Source organism: Mustelus asterias, chromosome 4, assembly GCF_964213995.1.
Source record: "Mustelus asterias chromosome 4, sMusAst1.hap1.1, whole genome shotgun sequence".
Taxonomy (NCBI): Eukaryota; Metazoa; Chordata; class Chondrichthyes; order Carcharhiniformes; family Triakidae; genus Mustelus; species Mustelus asterias.
In genome coordinates, this window is record NC_135804.1 from 38,867,734 (window position 1) to 38,889,398 (window position 21,665).

General features: G+C 44.8%; 1 protein-coding gene across 1 annotated transcript in view; it reads left to right on the forward strand.

Annotated features, from left to right (window-relative positions):
* adcy7 (adenylate cyclase 7) overlaps positions 1-21,665 on the forward strand; it is a 161,664-nt gene that overhangs the window by 36,718 nt on the left and 103,281 nt on the right. Inside the window, exon 2 of the mRNA XM_078210863.1 lies at positions 2,186-2,278. The gene's annotated coding sequence lies outside the window, so the exon portion shown is untranslated. The remainder of the gene's footprint in view (positions 1-2,185; positions 2,279-21,665) is intronic.

Below are 21,665 nucleotides of genomic sequence, written 5' to 3' on the forward strand. Positions count from 1 at the left end.
AGGGAACTGTGGACGGTGAGGGAGATGAGGAAGTGAATAGTTTGAGGCTCCTGAGGTTGGAAGGCCACAGGAAATTTCAGTGGTGGATGCCTATTGGTTTATATAGAGGATGAAGTTGAAGGAAAGAGCATAAGGTGGGGAACTGAGGGGCTGAGGAGTTGCTCAACGCATATGGTCAGAAAGCTGTTCTGAGCAAAGATTTCTATTGGAAGGATGGTAAACAATTGAGATTTAAATTAGGGATATGGGGGATGAAAAGGGTGAGATGTTGGAGGGAGCAAGGTGCCATAGTAGTTGGGAGAGAATTGGATATGATGAGAACAATACTGTATGGGGAGTTTGGACAGGGCAGATGGTGGAATGTGTGGCTGAGTGGGCTGGCTTTGGTGAGGGGAAGGCAATCCTGCCTTTAAACCAGGTAAATGTTTCCTTTCTGGGGAAATGGCCATCTTTGAGTTTGTTGTGGAGTGAGGTGATTTGGTGGGCCAGAAAGGAGTTAGCAGAAGAGGTAAAAGCAACGGGGAAGCGAATACCAGTTCCTAAATCATGGCAAAGATAGAAGGCACCTGCCTAAACCAAATCATGTACATATATTGTGCCCAAGAGTTCATTTTGTCAGTTTGAAGTTGCATTCTTCCTGTAAAAGCCACTTCCTACAGTAACGATAACATCTGTTGTGATATCATCGCTTTGAGGATCGTTTTAGCACTGCAAATGCTGCTGAACTCTCTGCAGTCAGTTCAACAGCAAAGTTGACAGCCTCTCAGCTATTTTAAAAAGTACATTTTAGCCCGTGACTAGTGTGCTGTTTGCTGCTGTTGCAGTACAGTTGCAGTGACTGAGGAGAGCTGCTTTCTGGATGAAAAGGAATTGCATTAGTCAACCATGGTGCTACATAGCCTCAGACCTCAGGCGCACGTTTCAGTCACCGGATAATCATGGTGTAGAGCTCCAATTACAAAAAGGTAGATTATTGTTTGGTTCTGCACAAGCTGCTCAATAATAATGGTTTGGTTGAATGTTATTTTAAAATATTTTGACCTCTGAACATTTAAAAAGTATCTAGCAAACATGTATTTAAAAGAATGAATCAACCAATAAGAAAGTTCTCTTGGGGTGTTACAATTATCATAAGTAATGGAAATTGAGGCCTTTTTATTGTGATATATTTGTGATTACTATAATTTTAGACATACTTGGGAGATAAGCTAAGTGAAGGGAAAGACTGCTGAGTTTAATATTGCTGAGTTTAATATTCTCATTGCATTGTCTTAGTTGCCAATCTCCAGATCAGAATAAAGGGGAGGACAGCATTCCTGGCATTGTTGATCCTTTTATTTTTAATTGGTAGAAGATTACATTTATATTTTCTCCCGTCTTTTGGATTCATTCTTGATTCTGTTGTTTTGTTTGATACTTAGCCCAGTTGTGCCTACAGTCCAGAAGGAGGGCATTCAACCCATCGAACCTGCACCGGCCACAATCCCACCCAGGCCCTATCCCCCTTAGCCCATGCATTTATCCTGCTGATCCCCCTGACAGTAAGGGTCAATTTAGCATGGCCAATCCACCTATCCCGCACATCTTTGGACTGTGGGAGGAAACCGAAGCACCCGGAGGAAACCCACACAGACATGGGGAGAATGTGCAAACTCCACACAGACAGAGGCCGAAATTGAACTCGGGTCTCTGGTGCTGTGAGGCCTCAGTGCTTGCCACCGTGCTGCCCTAAGGAACAGGCCATTCAGCCCTTCAAACCTGTTCAGCTACTGTGTTATATCATTGTTGATGTGTATTTTGGCTGTATTTACACACTTTTGCCCCATATTCTGTAATGTTTTTACTGAACCAAAGTTTTTGATTTTTTAAATGTCCTAGCCTCAGCAGGTTTGGCACAATGGTCAGCACTGTTGCCTCACAGTGCCAGGGACCCAGGTTTGATTACCCGGCTTGGGTCACTATCTGTGCGGAGTCTGCACGTTCTCCTTGTGTCTGCGTGGGTTTCCTCCAAGTGCTCCAGTTTCCTCCCAAAGACATGCTGGCTCGGTGCATTGGCTGTGCTAAATTCTCCCTCAGTGTACCCGAACAGATGCCGGAGTGTGGTGACTAGGGGATTGTCACGGTAATTTCATTGCAGTGTTAATGTAAGCCTACGTGTGACACTAATAAATAAACTTTTTTGCAGGACAGAGTGCCAAATTGATGCTGCCCTTTGTATGAAGAAGGACTTCCTGACATTGTCCTAATGATCTGGAGTTTCCATCTGATTTCAACCCAAGTAAGTCCTTAATCTGGACGGATTCAAATGAAATGACGCAATGCTCATGTGGTTTTAAGCAAATGCAAGTTGAAACCATGACTACATTACACCCGAGAATTTGTGCTCTTTTAAAGTTCATTTATTAAAGTTTGTTTATTTAGTCACAAGTAGATTTACATTTACTGTGAAAATCCCCTTTTATACTTAGGCCTTTCACCCAAACCAATTCCTGCCCACAATACCAGTTATATCCTGAGTTTAGATATATAGGGTTACATTGGATATAGGGCACAGAAACAGGCCATGCGGCCCAGTCAGCCCATGCAGATGTTTTTATGCTTTATTAAGCTTCCTCCTATCTTTTTGCATCTAATTCTACCAGTGTAATAATCCATTCCCTTTCCCCTCTTATGCTTCTGTAGTTTCCCCTGAAACAAATTTACATGATTTGCTTCAAGCACTTCCTGTGGTAGTGAGTTCCATGGGGGCGATTCTCCCACCCCGCTGTGCTGCATTTTTAGTGCAGCGGGCCGGGGGGCTCTAACGGGGGCCGTTTTGTGAGTTCCCCACTGGGCGCCGGGGCCTGAGCACATCTCCCAGCGTTGGATTTCCAGTGCTGTCAGCTCCGCGCCAGAAATTGGTACGGAACCGCATAATTTATGTAAATGTTAATTTCAATGTAATTTAAATATAATTAGCAGGTCTGGGACTAAAATCTCCAGGCCTGCTAACATCCCCCCCCCCCCCCCCCCCCCCCCCCTTCCAGGAGCTATTTCACTCCAGCGGGGTTAACAATAGCTCCCCACTTGCGAGGAGCTGGTGACCCGGCCTCACTGGAATGAAGATGGACAATTGAGGCCCCCCCAGAGGGTCAGGCACTGGGAGATGCCCCTGGGCATTGGCACCTTGGCAGTGCCAGCTTGGACCCTGGAACTGCCTGACGGGCAAAGTGCCAATGCCTGGGGGTATCTTGGCACTGCCCATTGGACATGGGTCAGTGCCAAGGGGGCAGGGCCTAATGGAGGCAGGGCCTGATGGGGCGGTGGCACCTCTGGGGCGATCTGTGGGGGTGGGGGGTCCTGCTGCCACTCTGCAGTCGGAGTTGGTGGAGGAGGGAGAGAGATGCCAGTAATCGACACTGGCCATCTGGGTTGGGGGGAAGGTGGCCTGCTGGTGGGGGGGGGGGGGGGGGGGAAGCAGGACTGTTGGGGGCGAGGGTTCAAGGGGGGTGGGACTGTGGGAGGGGCCAGCGCTTGGGCAGCGGCGGGCGGGGTGGGCGGCGGGGGTGGGAGAGCCAGTGATGCGGGGTTGCGGGGCTAGCTAGTGATCGAGCTGGCCAGTGACCGGGAGGCTGGCAGTGCGGCGCCACTGTGCATGTGCCGATCTCGGTGCTGCCAGCGTTTCCTGCCGTGAATAGGCCCCGTCCCTGATTTTTCTCATGATTAATGCTAGTGCATTCTGCAGTGCATCGAGTGTGGAAGATTTTTTAAACTCCCGCTGAATAAACCAACGGGATTTACTCCAGTTTTTACGCAAATTCGACACTTGGGATGCAATTCTCCCAAAAAGAAATCCTATGTTCTTACCACTCCCAGTGAAGCAGCTTCTGAATTCCCTACTGGATTTCATAGTCACTATCTCATAGTATTGGCTGCTAGTTATGGTCTTCCCCACAAGAACAAACATCTCTATATCAACTCTATTAGAACATTTCATCATTTTAAAGATCTCTATTTGTCACCTCTCGGCCATTTTGTACAAGACAGAAAGGACCCAGCCTGTCAATTTGTCCTGGTATTTATACCCACACGTTTATGGTGCCATTCTAGTGATTATCATGTGATATCCTCCTTCTCTGCAATTGAGTCAGCAGACTGCGCTCATTTGTTGGGGTTCATTGCATAGTGTCAGATTCTGGGGCACACACACATCCAACATCACATGAATCTGGTGTTAATGTTTGACTTAGCATGATTAATCTATGAGGAAACTTGGTTGAAGTTTCACCTCCGCAAAACTAGCTCAATGTCGGGTGCAATTTTCTGATGATTTTCACCAGATAGTGTATCACAGCCAAGTCTACCCCTATCCTCTACCGTAACCGTGTGCACCCCCCCCCCCCGCCCCCACCCACCCCCCCCCCAATCAAACGTTTCTTATTCTGCTGTGAACAGCTGAGGTCAATAACAGATATTGCAGTTAGGATGGTACTGAGGCCAACTGTGAGCACGAATTGAAATTAGGAACCACTTGGACTAGATGACTGTGTCGCAAACCAGAAGGCGTATCTGCTCTTCCAAGTCATTGGAGTACCAAGATGAAACTTTTGACAAATCTCTAAATTTTATAAACATCTTGGTTGCCTTTACATTAGTTAGTTGTCTGGGGGATTTTCACAGTAACTTCATTACAGTGTGAATGTAAGCCTACTTGTGACTAATAAATAAACTTTAGTTGATGGGCAAAGATTTGAGAGGGCGAAGGTAGAAGTTGCCAGCAAATAATCAACTTGAGTCTTACAAGTGAATGTGAAGATATCTTATTTTGGATTTATCTTGTTTTTCTAGAAGAGTAATTGCAATCTATAGCATCAATGTTTATGTGCCAATGGTGCAGCAGTATGAACTTCCTCTTAACACTCTTTTAAACCACCGTTAGTGCTAAATAACATAATAGCGGTGTGGCACCGTGGTTAGCACTGCTGCCTCACAGCGCTGGAGACCCGGGTTTGAATCCCGGCTTGGGTCACTGTGCGGATTCCGCACGTTCTCCCCATGTCTGCGTGGGTTTCCTCCAGGTGCTCCGGTTTCCTCCCACAGTCTGAAAGACGTGCTGGTTAGGTGCATTGGCCATGCTAAATTCTCCCTCCGTATACCTGAACATGCGCCTGAATGTGGCGACTAGGTTTTCACAGTAACTTCATTGCAGTGTTAATGTAAGCCTACTTGTGACTAATAAATAAACTTTTAAAAAAAGCATTGTTTGGTGTGCATGTTTGTGCATTATCTTGCAATGCCATTTCAGAAATACATAGAACATAGAACAGTACAGCACAGAACAGGCCCTTTGGCCCACGATGTTGTGCCGAGCTTTGTCTGAAACCCAGATCAAGCTATTTCCTCCCTATCATCCCGAAGTACTCCATGTGCCTATCCAATAGCTTCTTAAATGTTCCTAAAGTTTCTGACTCCACTATCCCCGCAGGCAGTCCATTCCACACCCCAACCACTCTCTGAGTAAAAAACCTACCTCGGACATCCTTCCTATATCTCCCACCATGAACCCTATAGTTATGCCCCCTAGTTACCGCTCCATTCACCCGAGGAAATAGTCTTTGAACGTTCACTCTATCTATCCCCCTCATCATCTTATAAACCTCTATCAAGTCTCCTCTCAACCTCCTCTGCTCCAAAGAGAAAAGCCCAAGTTCCCTCAACCTTTCCTCATAAGACCTACCCTCCAAACCAGGCAGCATCCTGGTAAATCTCCTTTGCACCCTTTCCAGTGTCTCCACACCCTTCTTGTAGTGAGGTGACCAGAACTGCACACAATATTCCAAATGTGGTCTCACCAAGGTCCTGTACAGTTGCAGCATAACCCCACGGCTCTTAAACTCAAACCCCCTGTTAATGAACGCCAACACACTACAGGCCTTCTTCACGGCTCTATCCACTTGAGTGGCAACCTTCAGAGATCTATGGATATGAACCCCAAGATCTCTCTGTTCCTCCACATTCTTCAGAACCCTACCTTTGAACCTGTAATTCACATTTAATATAGAATGTATAAAGAATTAAACTGCTCCAAAACTCCTCCGCAAAACTAGCTCAATGTCGGGTGCAATTTTCTGATGATTTTCACCAGATAGTTCACCCATTGGATGGGGAAGCGTATCACAGCCAAGTCTACCCCTATCCTCTACCATAACTGTGTGCACCTCCCCCCCCCCCCCCCCCCCCCCCACCCCCCACCCCCCAATCAAACATTTCTTATTCTGCTGTGAATATATATCTTTATATTTCTGAGCTTTTGTACTGAAGATATTCTGAAAGTTGCAATTATTGTTCATCCCTCTCTTTTTCTGGATGGTTTATAAAAGGAATAAAATGATATGTAGGGCCACAATTACAATAGTTCACATTTATAAAGCATTCCAAGCAGTGTTTATATCATCCCTTGTTGCCTCACACTAATACTCACCTGAGTGAACAATTATTAGACAAAGTCTTGATAATTCAAAAGAAGTGATTGGATGCAAGTTAAAAATGTACAGTGCTGTAAGGTAATAAGGTATTTAATATTTTTAGGATTGCTGTTTTTATTTGGCAAGTTGAATTTAATTTTAAGTATTACAAACTCAATAATTTTTGTCCTATAACCTTGTTGGCGACACTTAAAATTGCACATTGTTCTTTCCTAACTTGTTTCTTAGCCCGTAGAATGGGACTAATACTTTTCTTGCATTTCCCATTTGTTTGTACTTGGCTTTCTCTCTGATCTGAGCCAGTCTTTCCTCCTCTCTAGGATGTGAGGAATACTTTTAAATTGATTTTTAAAAAAAATTACAGGCTCATTGTCTTTCAGAAGTGCTGAAAGTGCGGACTTCATGTTGCAAATGATTTGAGCATGTGAAATGGTGCGTAACTGCGTCAGCACAATTTGTAACAAGTACAGTTAAACACTTGGTTCAACAACTGAACCAGGCAGTTTGGATAAATAACTGATTTCTGGGTGAAAGTGCAAAAACGTTGCCAATATTTGAATCAGCAATTACTTGCCAAAGTATGAAACATATTCTAGTAAGATCATGTCTAAAAGCCTTGGAAGAGGATGTGACTGGTATTTGGAATGTTTCCCTGATGCAATGGAAATGCTACTGCAGTCATTGTACTTTATTCATCCCATTTCGCACGGTTTTATGAGACTGTCACTAAAGCTATTCAGCAAAGCTAATTGAAAACCCTACTACTTCTCCTTAGAAATTTAACAGCACTGCTTGTTTCGCCTTGCCGACATTTTTTGTAAACTGCATTTTGAGGCATAAGCTTCACATCTTTCCTCGGGTGACAATCTGAATCAATTCAGATTTATTCAGCAATACTGTTAACCTGTCAAGCTGACGTCGGTGGATTACATGTTCTAATCTTTGAAACTCACCAGTGATTAACAATGCTGCTTCACAGCGCCAGGGACCTGGGTTCAATTCTGGCCTTGGATGTGGTCTAGTGGAGTTTGCATGTTCTTGGACTCTTGGTCTGTGTCGAGTTTGCACGTTCTCCCCATGTCTGCGTGGGATTCCTCCGTAAGAAGTTTAACAACACCAGGTTAAAGTCCAACAGGTTTAATTGGTAGCAAAAGCCACACAGGCTTTCGGATTCCTCCCACAGTCTGAAGTTGTGCAGGTGAGGTGGATTAGCCGTGGTAAATTGCCCCTTAATGTCTCGAGATGTGTGGGTTAGGGATATTAGCAGAGTAAATATGTGGGGTTACTGGGATAGGGCCTGGGTGAGATGCTCTGTTGGAGAGTCGGTGCAGACTCAATGGGCTGAATGGCCTCTTTCTGCACTGTAGGGATTCTATGATGCTATGAAACTGTCACCATGGGTCTACTTTAAAGACAGGGGGACAGGCAGGAATGTTCCAAGCAATTGATACCACTTAATTATAATGTGCCAATTCATTTTGTGTATATCTGTAAACATTTTAGCTATTATATTGTGGCTCATTGCTGTGGTCACAGTTTCCAATGAGATAGAATGTATGTTATCTATGAAGCATTCAGCTGAAATTGGAGATCATGTTGCAGTGAGCAAGAAAGGTGAGATTTCTGAAGTTAGAAGGATGGTTTGTTTTTCTTGCCTCCAAAGAAGAAATGGGAATCTAACGTTTTTCTCCCAACTCCTGAAAATTGAAAAATTAACAACCTCGGAAAATTCATTTCCACTGTGGTAGTCCAGAGGTGATTTCAGGGATTTGGGCAATTCTTCAGGTGATGTCTGTTGAGGAATGTTCACCTGACATTGTGGAATGTTTTTGGTGAAAATTTTAGTGCAGGAGTTGAACATAATAGTTCACCTTCCATTTGACATGAATGAAAGTTAGTGATATGGAACACATTCTTCTATGGAAAAGTTAAGATTTTGCAGTCTGTAAAGTTCCATGTGCTGAATGTACTGTGCATCAAGCCACCAATTAATTGGGTCTAAATAAAGGCAATCTGGATCAAAGGGCTGGATTTTCAAATGCCGGTGGGGGTAGGATTGAGAATGGACATGATTTGAAAATGGTGTTCCTGGAGGACATTACTGGATCTCGCTGCCTCTGGTATGTGATGTGATTTTCTAGGGAAGGCTGGGTGGGGGTTCTGAAACTGTCATCACCTCCATTAAATGCTCGTTCAGTTCATTGATGTTCTGAACACTGTGGGAGCGTGGGAATGGAATACAGTTTCCAGCTGCATTGGTCAACTCATATCAAAGAGTGAGAATAAAACCTGACTGCAGGCCTTGTGGCACAGAGTTACCATTTCTGGTACTGAGAGGCTTGTATTTGTCAACAGAAAGAGGTCAGAGTGTTGAGAGGGGACATGAAGTTGCTGACATGACTTGGGCAGCAGAGGAAGCCCCAGTGAACAAATGAGCAGTAGCTGGGGGAATGGCAATGGGAACAGGCTCTTTTGACACTGGGTAGAGTAACAAGGGGAGATTTCAGCAGTGGTAGAGCAATAAGGACAGACTTCAAAAGTGGGATCCTTGGGAGGAAGCCTAAGGATAGAATCATAGAATCCCGACAGTGCAGAAAGAGAACATTCGGTCCATCGAGTCTGCACTGATAATCCTACCCAGACCCTCTCTCTGTTACCCCACACATTTACCCCTGCCGATTTCCCTGACACTAAGGGGCAATTCGGCATGACCAATCAACCTAACTCGCACACCTTTGGACTGTGGGAGGAAACTGGAATACCTGGAGGACACTTTGGGCCTGCCCATGTCACCACCAGCCCGATCAGCAGGCTTCTGCAACATCTCCTCCACCAACAAGTCAAGTCATGGCTTCTGCCAACCATTTTAAAGGGTCCTTTGGATCCATGTCCTGCCTCCAGGCCACTCATGGTACTGCTGATTGGGCACCAAACTCAACCCCGGGCCAATTCGATCTTTAACATTTGAAAATAACTGTTGCTCTCACAACGCGGGATAAAGACCTGGGAATGATTGGGCTCCTGTCCCGGATTTGAAACCCCAGCCTCAAGCATCTGCATTGCTTACAATAAAAGTTCCTTTGTATTTAACAACAATTACACAATCTCGAGCAAAGCTAGAAATGGGAAGTAATTGGAGATCAAAGTATAATCTGCCTGCAGAAAGTAATTAGACTGACAGTTTACAAAAGCTTTATTTCTCTACACTATGTATGAAGTGGAAGTTTTGAAAATTGTTCTTTGTAAAACAAAGGAGTCTTTTTCTTGAAACTAGTTGTTCCGTTCACAAAGCATTGCAGGTGTTCAGCACTTAACAAAAGGGAAAGATGAACTGATGATCTTGAGCGAGATAGCACATACACATTAGGAACAATGCTTAAAACGTGAGGGAAAATACAGTCAGAAAGATGCTCCGGTTCTGATTGCCAGGTTTAAAATTGGGTTTGGGTAGTAATATTCTTAATCAAGAAGAAATAGATTTGAATCAAGTGCCAACTTATAATGCAAGTGTGTTTGTTTTGAGTCCACATTTATATTCTAAGAAACTGCGGAATCAAGAGAAACGAATTCCACATCTTAATCATGTCAAGCTTGGAACCTCATTTTATCTTGAGTATCATTTCTGAATATAGCCATTTGTCATTAATTATGTTCTGTTAATAATTAAGTTCTGTTCATGCTCCTCTATATCTGTAATGTTTTCCTGCCCTGCTTCTCCTTTATGGATTCTGGAAAGGTACTTTGGGGAGAATATTTATTTGCTGTGCATAGCTGCTTTTAAGCATTCATAGATCTTTCCAATTATGTTTTTGTGTTAATAAGGAGTTAAAGCCTTAGTTGCCTGCAAAGAAGGGGAGTGTAGTATGATGTTCACGCTATATTTCTAGTAGCAAATGGACCCTACACAAGAAATAGGAGGAGTAGCCCAAATGGCCCCCTTAACCCTCCTCCACCATGGCTGATCTTAGGCTTCAACTTCACTTTCCTAACCTGCTCCCCATATCCCCCAATTTCCCAAGAAACCAAAAATTTGCCTATGCCAGCCTTCAAGGTATTCAGTGAAGGAATGGTAATATAGTTCCTTGTCAGGTGGGAGAGGTCATGGGTCTGCAAGGTGCTGTCAAAGAAACCTTGGTGCATTGCTGCATTGCATCTTGTAGAACCATAGAATCCTACAGTGCAGAAGGAGGCTATTTGGTCCATCGAGTCTGGACCGACCACAATCTCACCCAGGCCCTATCCCCATAATCCTATGCATTTAACTTAGCTAGTCCCCCTGTCACTAAGGGTCAATTTAGCATGGCCAATCCATCTAACCCACACATCTTTGGAATGTGGAAGGAAACCGGAACACCTGGAGGAAACCCACGCAGACACAGGGAGAATGTGCAAACTCCACACAGACAGTGACCCAAGCCGGGAATCGAACCCAGGTCCCTGGCGCTGTGAAGCAGCAGTGTTAACCATGGTGCCACCGTGCCACCCTTGTAGATGGTACACACTGCTGCCATTGTGAGTGTTGAAGATGGTGGATGGGGTGCCATTCAAGCGGGCTGCTTTGTCCTGGATGGTGCTGAATCTCTTGTGTGTTGGGGTTGCACGCTTCCAGGCAAATGGGGGGAATATTCCATCATACTCTTGACTTGTGCCTTATAGAGGATGGACAGGCTTTGGGGAGTTAGGTTGTGTGCCATCTTCAAGATGAACTGCAGCAACTTACTAAAGTTCCTTCAACAGCATCTTCCAAACCTTCTCATTAGGAAAGAATGCTGAAAAGAGTGTGGAGCCAAAGTGGGTGAATAGAGTTACAAGATACAGATCACATTGAATGTGCTTATGTTGGAATGGTGGTAATTAAGAGCAGCTGTCCTCAACTGGGGAAGTGTTCGGGCTTCATTACAAGAGGATAAAAAGGTTTTCTCACTGGCTGTTGAGGGTGGGGGGAACTCGGAGTGTTTGTGAATCCATCATAGAATCCCTACAGTACAGAAGAGGCCATTCAGCCCATTGTGTCTGCACCAACTAATTTACCCAGGCCCCCTCTCCCACCCAATCCCTGTAATCCCACATATTTACCGTGGCTAATGCCATACAATCTACATAATTTGGGAAATTAAGGGGCAATTTAGCATGGCCAATCGACCTAACCGCACGTCTTTGGACTCTGGGAAACCGGAGCACCCGGAGGAAACCCACGCAGATGAGGGGAGAGTGTGCAAACTCCATACAGGCAGTCACCCAAGGCCAGAATTGAATCCAGGTCTCTGGAGCTGTGAGGCAGCAGTGCTAACCACTGTGCCGCCATGCTGTACTCTTCATTTTTGGAAATCAACCTGTCTTAAGGTACAGGCTGACTTCGGACTCGAGCATACGAGGAATGGAATTAACAAAATGGTTGAACAAGCTCAAGGGGCTGAATGGCCTACTCCTGTTCCTATGAAGTTGAGAGAGTCAAAATCCTTGCAGTCAAATTAGTGCTCCCAGTTGGTTTAATGGATAAGTGGCTATCTTATGTGCTACTGAACCATAAAGATTATGAATGTCTCACTCAAAGCTGGTCTGTACTGATTTTAACTGGAGAGGTAGCAGTGATACTCGAAGGGAAATTTATTTTGTCTTGACTTTCATGGGGAAAAACCATGGAGATCCACTATTATCTACTGTAAACATAGATTGTGTGTATGTGCCTTGTGTGTATAAAGACAAATGGATGAGGACAAATAAAGCTTAACCTGGTAACAAAGCCTATCACAAATCACTGTCTTAAGTTCACAGGATGAACGACCACTTGTTACTTTGCTTTCAATTATGTATGAGCCATATTATTTAGCCAATTATTCAGACATCTGTTGAGTACAGGACCTTAAATGGGCCTTTTAAATTTTACTTGGGTGATTATTGTTAGTAGGATTGTGATCACTTTACACCAAAACACGTGGGAAATAAGATAATTTATTGAATAAACCTGATTTTTAACATTTGAGCCCTCTATTACAACCAGAACTTGTAATGTTTATTGAATGGCAACCATTGCCCAGGTTACACAGAAAGTAGTGCTGAATGGAGGCACCTATATAACACACAATGCAGAACAGTATATGAGAGCAGGGCATTAGGTCACCTTTCTTTCTAAGTATCAAATACTGAGCAGTGTTAATGCAGAGTAAATTATATAAAAGGAAAACCCATTCCAATTGTAGATGTGTAAAATGCACCTAATGTAATAGTGTAAAAATAGCCTGTGCAGATCAGCCATGGTCTCCGTGAATGATAGAACAGGCTCATTAGGACTTTTTCAGACCCTAATGGCACCATTAACACTCGCTCTGTCTTGTGTGCACGATAAATTTGTCAATCTCCTTAGCTCTGACCTATCCCCGACCTTCAATTCTGCTCCATATCCCCTACAATGCATTGCATTTCTATTCCTCTTCAGTTCTGTAGAAAGGTCATATGAACTCAAAATGTTAACTCTGTTTCTCTCCTCAGATGCTGCCAGACCTGCTGAGTTTATCCAGCATTTTCTGCTTTTATTATGGTAATACTACTGGTGTTTTATCACAAATGCTGTGTGCCTTGAAAACCACACACTTTTGACTACAGTGGGTGTCACTGGATGAGTTAAAGTACTACTCCAGGAAAGTTATTGACTTAAAACTGATGGTGATTTGATTGCATCTTCAGGATTTAATGCAAGTGCAGATGAATACAGATGTTCTGAAGTTGTGATCTGTCTTTCACTGGTCTGCCATGACCGATGCTGTGGACCTTTGGCGCAGGAAATCAGTCAAACCAATCGGTCTGATGTTCCCTCCTGTTTTTTATTTTCATAGAAATCATAGAAACCCTACAGTGCAGAAAGAGGCCATTTGGCCCATTGGGTCTGCACCGACCACCCAGGCCCTACTCCCACATCCCTACATATTTACCCGCTAATCCCTCTAACCTACGCACCTCAGGACACTAAGGGGCAATTTAAGCATGGCCAATTGACCTAACCCGCACATCTTTGGACTGTGGGAGGAAACCGGAGCACCTGGAGGAAACCCACGCAGACACGAGGAGAATGTGCAAACTCCACACAGACAGTGACCCAAGCCGGGAATCGAACCTAGGTCCCTGGAGCTGTGAAGCAGCAGTGCTAACCACTGTGCTACTGTGCCGCCACGTGCGTGGATCCTTTAATTTTTTTTGTGTGACCAGGCACACATGGTAACGTAAAGGGGGCAGCTTGTGCTCAGCCTGCACAGGGGATTCTGGTTTGCTGCAAGACCATACAATTTGGAGGGAACATTGTAGGCGATAACTTCTGCTCCCATATTTCTGTTTGAACCCTATTAAAAGTTGAACCTTTTTCAATACGAACATGCATATGAATTAAGAGGAGGAGTAGGCCACTCGGCCCCTCGAGCATGCTCCATCATTCAATGAGATCATGGTCAATCTGCTTGTCACTTTAACCCCCACACTCCTGCCTACCCCCAATAACCTTTCACCCCCTTGTCAATCAAGAATCCAGTTAGCTCTGCCTTAAAATATTCAAAGATTCTGCTGCCATTGTCTTTTGAGGAAGCAAATTCCAGAGACTCATGACCCTCAGAGAAAAACATTCTCCTCCTCTTTGTCTTAAATGAGCGACCCCTTATTTTTAAACAGTAACCACACTAGTTCTGAATTCTCCGACACGAGGAAGCATCCTCTCCACATCCCTGTCTATATCCCTCAGGATCTTAAAGGTTTTGATCAAGTTGCCTTTTATTCTTCTAAACTCTAGTGGATACAAACCTCATCTCTCCAACCTTTCCTTGTAAGACAGCCCACCCATTCATGGAATTAGTCTAGAAAGCCGTCTCTGAACTGCTAACACATCTATATATTTCCTTAAATAAGGAGACCAATACTGTACACAATACTCCAAATGTGGTATCACTAGTGCCTGTACAACTGAAGCATAACCTCCCTACTTTTGTAATCAATTCCCCTCCCAATAAACGATAACATTCTACTGGCTTTGCGGAAGGATATATTGGCCTTGGAGGGAGTGCAGAGAAGGTTTACCAGGTTGATACCAGAGATGAGGGGTGTTGATTATGAGGAGAGACTGAGCAGATTGGGTTTGTACTCGTTGGAATTTAGAAGGCTGAGGGGGGATATTTTAGAGACCTATAAGATAATGAAGGGGCTGGATAGGGAGAGATTCTTTCCACTTAGAAAGGAAGCTAGAACTAGAGGGCACAGCCTCAAAATAAAGGGGGGTCAGTTTAGGACAGAGTTGAGGAGGAACTTCTTCTCTCAGAGGGTGGTGAATCTCTGGAATTCTCTACCCACTGAAGTGGTGGAGGCTACCGCGTTGAATATGTTTAAATCACGGATAGATGGATTCCTGATCGGTAAGGGAATTAGGGGTTATGGGGGTCAGGTGGGTAAGTGGAACTGATCCACTTCAGATCAGCCATGATCTTATTGAATGGCGGGGCAGGCTCGAGGGGCTAGATGGCCTACTCCTGCTCCTATTTCTTATGTTCTTATGTTCTTATCTTATGTTCTTTCTGAATTAGAGCCATAGAGGTTTACAGCATGGAAATAGGCCCTTTGGCCCAACTTGTCCATGCTGCCCAGTTTTTACCACTAAGCTAGTCCCAATTGCCTGCACTTGGCCCATATCCCTCTATACCCATCTTCCTCATGTAACTGTCTGAATGCTTTTTGAAAGACAAAATTGTACCTGCCTCTACTACTGCCTCTGGCAGCTTGTTCCAGACACTCACCATCCTCTGGATGAAAAAAATGCCTCTCTGGACCCTTTTGTACATTTCCTCTCTCACAAACCTATGCCTTCTAGTATTTGACTCCCCTACCTTTGGGAAAAGATATTGACTATCTAGCTGATCTGTGCCCCTCATTATTTTATAGACCTCTTTAAGATCATCCCGAAGCCTCCTACGCTCCAGGGAAAAAAGTCCCAGTCCATCCAGTCTCTCCTTATAATTCAAACCATCAAGAACCAACTGATCAAGATCCCATTGCAATCCTAGATAACCTTCTTCACTGTCCACCATGCCATCAATCTTGGTGTCATCTGCAAACTTACTAACCATGCCTCTTAAATTCCCATCCAAATCATTAATATAAATGACAAATAACAGTGGACCCAGCACTGATCCCTGAGGCACACCACTGATCACAGGCCTCCAGTTTGAAAAACAACCCTCTACAACCACCCTCTGTCTTCTATCATCAAGCCAACTTTGTATCCAATAGGCTACCCTCACCCTGGACCTGATGAGATTTAACCTTATGCAACAACCTACCATGTGGTACCTTGTCAAAGGCCTTACTAAAGTCCATGTAGACAAGGTCAATTGCACTGCCCTCTTCTACCTTCTTGGGTTACCATTTCAAACATTTTGCTGTATCTATATTTAGACTTCAGTGATTCATGAACTAGGTGTAACTGGGTTTTTCACAGAAATCTGAGTAATAACTACTGCTGAATAATTGATCCGCCTTGAAAAAGCATTGGTGGAATGTTGTGAAATGTCTCCATTAGGAATCACTGCGAGATTTATTTAAACCAGGATTTTTAAAATTAAAAATATTTGTTAGAATGAGTTCATGAACAGCTTCTATCTTAGTCCCATGTGTATCTCCCATTCTTTATTTTGCTCTGTACACAATCGATGCTTTTCATTTCCTGGTTGGCTGTTTGTGTGGATTCTTTAATGGTGATTGGCTGCTTGGACAGCTTGATGACCTCACTGGAAAAACTCATTAAACAACAAACACCACAATTCTCATGGATCGAATGCGACTCCATGTGGCTTTAACAATAAAAGGCTTTATTGTCAAAAGAAGAAATACATATTTATTAGCAACAAGGTCTGACTGGATTACAATGCGACTGCTCTTCTTGAGTCCTTGGCTGCAACTGAGGGTCCCTTCATGACCCGTGGTACATGCACTCCTGCCCATTGGCACAGCACGTGCCCCGGACATTCCCTCTTCCACCTTCTTCCTTCGGGAAAAAGATACAAAAGTCTGAGGTTACGTACCAACCGACTCAAGAACAGTTTCTTCCCTGCTGCTGTCGGACTTTTGAATGGACTTACCTTGCATTAAGTTGATCTTTCTCTACACCTTAGCTATGACTGTAACACTACATTCTGCACTCTCTCGTTTCCTTCTCTATGAATGGTATGTTTTGTCTGTATAGCACGCAAGAAACAATACTTTTCACTGTATGTCAATACATATGACAATAAATCAAATCAAAGCTTCCTGCCGGGATGATCGACTGTACCCTTGCTGATCACGTGGCCTTTGAGGAGCCCCCAACCCCACAAAGACCCAAGCTACTACAACAATCAAATGAGTTAATAGCCTCGCCACGGAGATTGTTGGAGGTCTCAGTGTTGTTTTGTTTTCCTGGTTAGCCACAAGCATCCCTTGTCCCATTGTTGATGGAAAATCTGGCGCATTATTGTGCTGTGGAGATGCCGGCATTGGACTGGGGTAAACACAGTAAGAGTTTTAACAGCACCAGGTTAAAGTCCAACAGGTTTATTTGGTAGCAAAAGCCATTAGCTTTCGGAGCGCTGCTCCTTCGTCAGATGGAGTGGATATCTGCTCTCAAACAGGGCATACAGAGACACAAAATCAAGTTACAGAATACTGATTAGAATGCGAATCTCTATAGCCAACCAGGTCTTAAAGATACAGACAATGTGAGTGGAGGGAGCATTAAGCACAGGTTAAAGAGATGTGTATTGTCTCCAGACAGGACAGCCAGTGAGATTCTGCAAGTCCAGGAGGCAAGCTGTGGGGGTTACTGATAGTGTGACATGAACCCAAGATCCCGGTTGAGGCCGTCCTCATGTGTGCGGAACTTGGCTATCAGTTTCTGCTCAGCGACTCTGCGCTGTCGTGTGTCGTGAAGGCCGCCTTGGAGAACGCTTACCCGAATATCAGAGGCTGAATGCCCGTGACCGCTGAAGTGCTCCCCCACAGGAAGAGAACAGTCTTACCTGGTGATTGTCGAGCGGTGTTCATTCATCCATTGTCGTAGCGTCTGCATGGTTTCCCCAATGTACCATGTCTCAGGACATCCTTTCCTGCAGCGTATCAGGTAGACGTGGACTTACCATGGACTACTGTCCGGAATCGGTTGCATTCTTGGACACACGCCTTTCCATTAAGGACGGTCACCTCAGCACTTCACTGTACCGCAAGCCCACGGATAACCTCACGATGCTCCACTTCTCCAGCTTCCACCCTAAACACGTAAAAGAAGCCATCCCCTACGGACAAGCCCTCCGTATACACAGGATCTGCTCGGATGAGGAGGATCGCAGCAGACACCTCCAGACGCTGAAAGATGCCCTCATAAGAACAGGATATGGCACTCGACTCATCGATCGACAGTTCCGACGTGCCACAGCGAAAAACCGCACCGACCTCCTCCGAAGACAAACACGGAACACGGTGGACAGAGTACCCTTCGTCATCCAGTACTTGCCCGGAGCGGAGAAGCTACGGCATCTCCTCCGGAGCCTTCAACATGTCATCGATGAAGACGAACATCTCGCCAAGGCCATCCCCACACCCCCACTTCTTGCCTTCAAACAACCGCACAACCTCAAACAGACCATTGTCCGCAGAAAACTACCCAGCCTTCAGGAGAACAGTGACCACGACACCACACAACCCTGCCACAGCAACCTCTGCAAGACGTGCCGGATCATCGACACGGATGCCATCATCTCACGTGAGAACACCACCTACCAGGTACACAGTACCTACTCTTGCAACTCGGCCAATGTTGTCTACCTGATACGCTGCAGGAAAGGATGTCCCGAGGCATGGTACATTGGGGAAACCATGCAGACGCTACGACAACGGATGAATGAACACCGCTCGACAATCACCAGGCAAGACTGTTCTCTTCCTGTGGGGGAGCACTTCAGCGGTCACGGGCATTCAGCCTCTGATCTTCGGGTAAGTGTTCTCCAAGGCGGCCTTCACGACACACGACAGCGCAGAGTCGCTGAGCAGAAACTGATAGCCAAGTTCCGCACACATGAGGACGGCCTCAACCGGGATCTTGGGTTCATGTCACACTATCAGTAACCCCCACAGCTTGCCTCCTGGACTTGCAGAATCTCACTGGCTGTCCTGTCTGGAGACAATACACATCTCTTTAACCTGTGCTTAATGCTCCCTCCACTCACATTGTCTGTATCTTTAAGACCTGTTTGGTTGTAGAGATTCGCATTCTAATCAGTATTCTGTAACTTGATTTTGTGTCTCTGTATGCCCTGTTTGAGAGCAGATATCCACTCCATCTGACGAAGGAGCAGCGCTCTGAAAGCTAATGGCATTTGCTACCAAATAAACCTGTTGGGACTTTAACCTGGTGTTGTTAAAACTCTTACTGCATTATTGTGCCGCAGAGCAGCAACCTTTTTTAGTCAATTCCGGTGCTTAATTATAACCACACAGCACAGTGTGGAATGTGCATCAAAATATCAACATATGAATCTGTAGCACAGACATTTTATAAATTTGATTAACGTCAGAGATCTGGGTTCGATTCCTGGCTTCGGTCACTGTCTGAGTGGAGTCTGCACATTCTCTCCGTGTCTGTGGGTTTCCTCCCACAACAGCCTAAAAGACGTGCTGGTTAGGTGCTTTGGCCATGCTAAATTCTCCCTCCGTGTACCCGAACAGGTGCCGGAGTGTGGCGACTGGGGGATTTTCACAGTAACTTCATTGCAGTGTTAATGTAAGTCTACTTGTGACTAATAAATAAAGTTTAAAAACTTTAACTCGATTAAATTCTGTCAGGAGCCCAGATTTATTGTTGTCAGACCACCCTGACTCCTTTCCTGTAGCATTGTGTGGAGTCCAAAACTATACAAAAGTATTCTACTAGTAAGTTAACTGGTTTGTGTAGAGTCATCCTGACCTTTTCTTCTCCATAACAGCTTTTTAAATCTGTTCAGCTACTTTTAAACTATTTATTAGCATGGTTCGCTCCTGGGCGCTGACAAATCTAGTAAAATCATGGTTAATCTAAATGTAACTTCCTCACAAACCTGTCATATTTGGGGTGCATACCACCCGCTCCTTTTTCTGGTCTCTCAATCCTCTCTGGTCTGATTTATCGTTGGTACACACGCACAAATATAGATATGTTTGTTTTTTCTTCTGCTGCCTTATCTTGTAAGCCTTTGCTGACTTCCACTTTTTTTTGGGAAATAGTGATGAAAGTATTCATTAAAAAATTCTGTCCTTTCCCACCCACGATAACCACTTCTTCATTCTCGTTTTTAAGCGATTCCATTCTCCGCTGCACCACGATGATTCTTCATTTTCCTAATGTGTTCATAAAAACCTCTGCTGCTCCAGCTGGAGGTTTGTCTTTCATGCACCTTCCTAACTCTCCATAACTGTTTATATTTCTCCTGAATGAATCTGGAGTTTGTAGACTAGAGTCCAACTACACAATGGAGTCCATAAACTTGGTTGAAACTTCGCTGCGCCACTGCATACCATAGAATCATAGAATCCCCCCAGAGCAGAATGAGGCCATTAGGTCCATCGAGTCTGCACCGACAACAAGCCCGCCCAGGCCATATCCCTGTAACCCCACGTATTTACCCTGCTAATCCCCCTGACACCAAGGGGCAATTTAGTGTGGCCAATCCACCTAACCCACACATTTTTGGACTGTGGGTGGAAACTGGAGCACCTGGAGGAAACCCACGCAGACACTGGGAGAACATGCCTCACACAGACGGTCACCATCCGAGGCCAGAATTTAACCCAGGTCCCTAGCACTGTGAAGCAGCAGTGCTAACCACTGGGCCACCGTGCTGCCTCAAATATTCAAGTTCTTCCAGTATTTCTTTCCTTCAGTGATTCTAATATTTATGTCCCTGGTTTTCCCTTTGTTTGGTACTTCCTTTTGAAGATTTATTTGTCAATTCATCTGATTGTTCTTTCATGGAAACATGATCCTAGGTGTAGTCTCTTTTTCGTTAACTGGAACTTTTTTAGACTACTGTGCCAATCTCCTACTCACATATTTGCCATTGTTTCGCTTATTAGTGAACTTTCCCCTTCTGTTTTCCAGGCTAAGTTATTTTAATCCTCTTGTCGTTTATCCTCCAGTTGATCAACTTTGTTTTTGAATACTTTCCTTCCTTGATTTAACATTTAAGATACATGTTTACTCATGGCTAATTTTTCTCCCACCTTCAACTTGCTGACCTGTTGTGGTTCATTACCTCGGACTAAGTCCAGTGTTGCATCCTTTCTTGTAAACCTTATTATGCACCTTGTGTACATTGCTGACTGTACTCTATAAGTAACAATTTTAAATCAGTCTCGGGAGTATATGCCCAACTTATCTATCATTCAAATTGCACACAATCTGAACTATTTGACCCTGAGCTGAGATTCTGACACATAGCCTCTCACTGAAAAAACACCTGTGTCTTTTGTAACACTGCCAACTTTCAGCCTCCTCTCAGCCCACCAACTCCAGGCTCAATTCTGCTAATGCCCTCCTGCCCAGCTTCCCATTCTCCCTGCTTTGTAAACTTCAGTTCATTCAAGTTTTTATTAGAATCCCACAATAAATCTCCCAAACCCATCACTCCTGCCATTGTTGACATGGTTCTTCATCCATCAGTGTTTAAAGAACCATAGGGCAAAATCTTGAGCCCACGTTCGCTGTCTGCAAGGTTGCCAGCAGGAGCTGAAGATCTGGAAGTCACAATTCTGTGATTTTTGGATCTTCCCCGCAGCTCGTTGGCAACATCATCCGGTTCCTGCCCATAGCATTAACATGCATTTCAATACTATTAAGCCTCCACCTCCAATCAGGTTTCTGTGGTTCCCAACGGGTTCACACAGTCGTGAACCGGTTGTGGGGTCTCCCCGAGGGCGTAAAGGTAAATATAGCCACTGAGGGGCGAGGGATATGCCCTGGCACTGCCTGTTGGCACTATGCCACCCCTGGCAGTACCAACCTGTGCCAAGAGGCGGGCCCCAGTGGGAGCCTCGGTGGCGGGGTGTGGTTAACGCTACCGTGCATGTGGACTGGAAGTGGTCCGATGAGCAGGGGATGCTGGTGGTGGCTGTTTGGGGGCACGGGGGAGGCGCTGACTTTGACTGCAGGCAAAAGAGAAGGGGCGA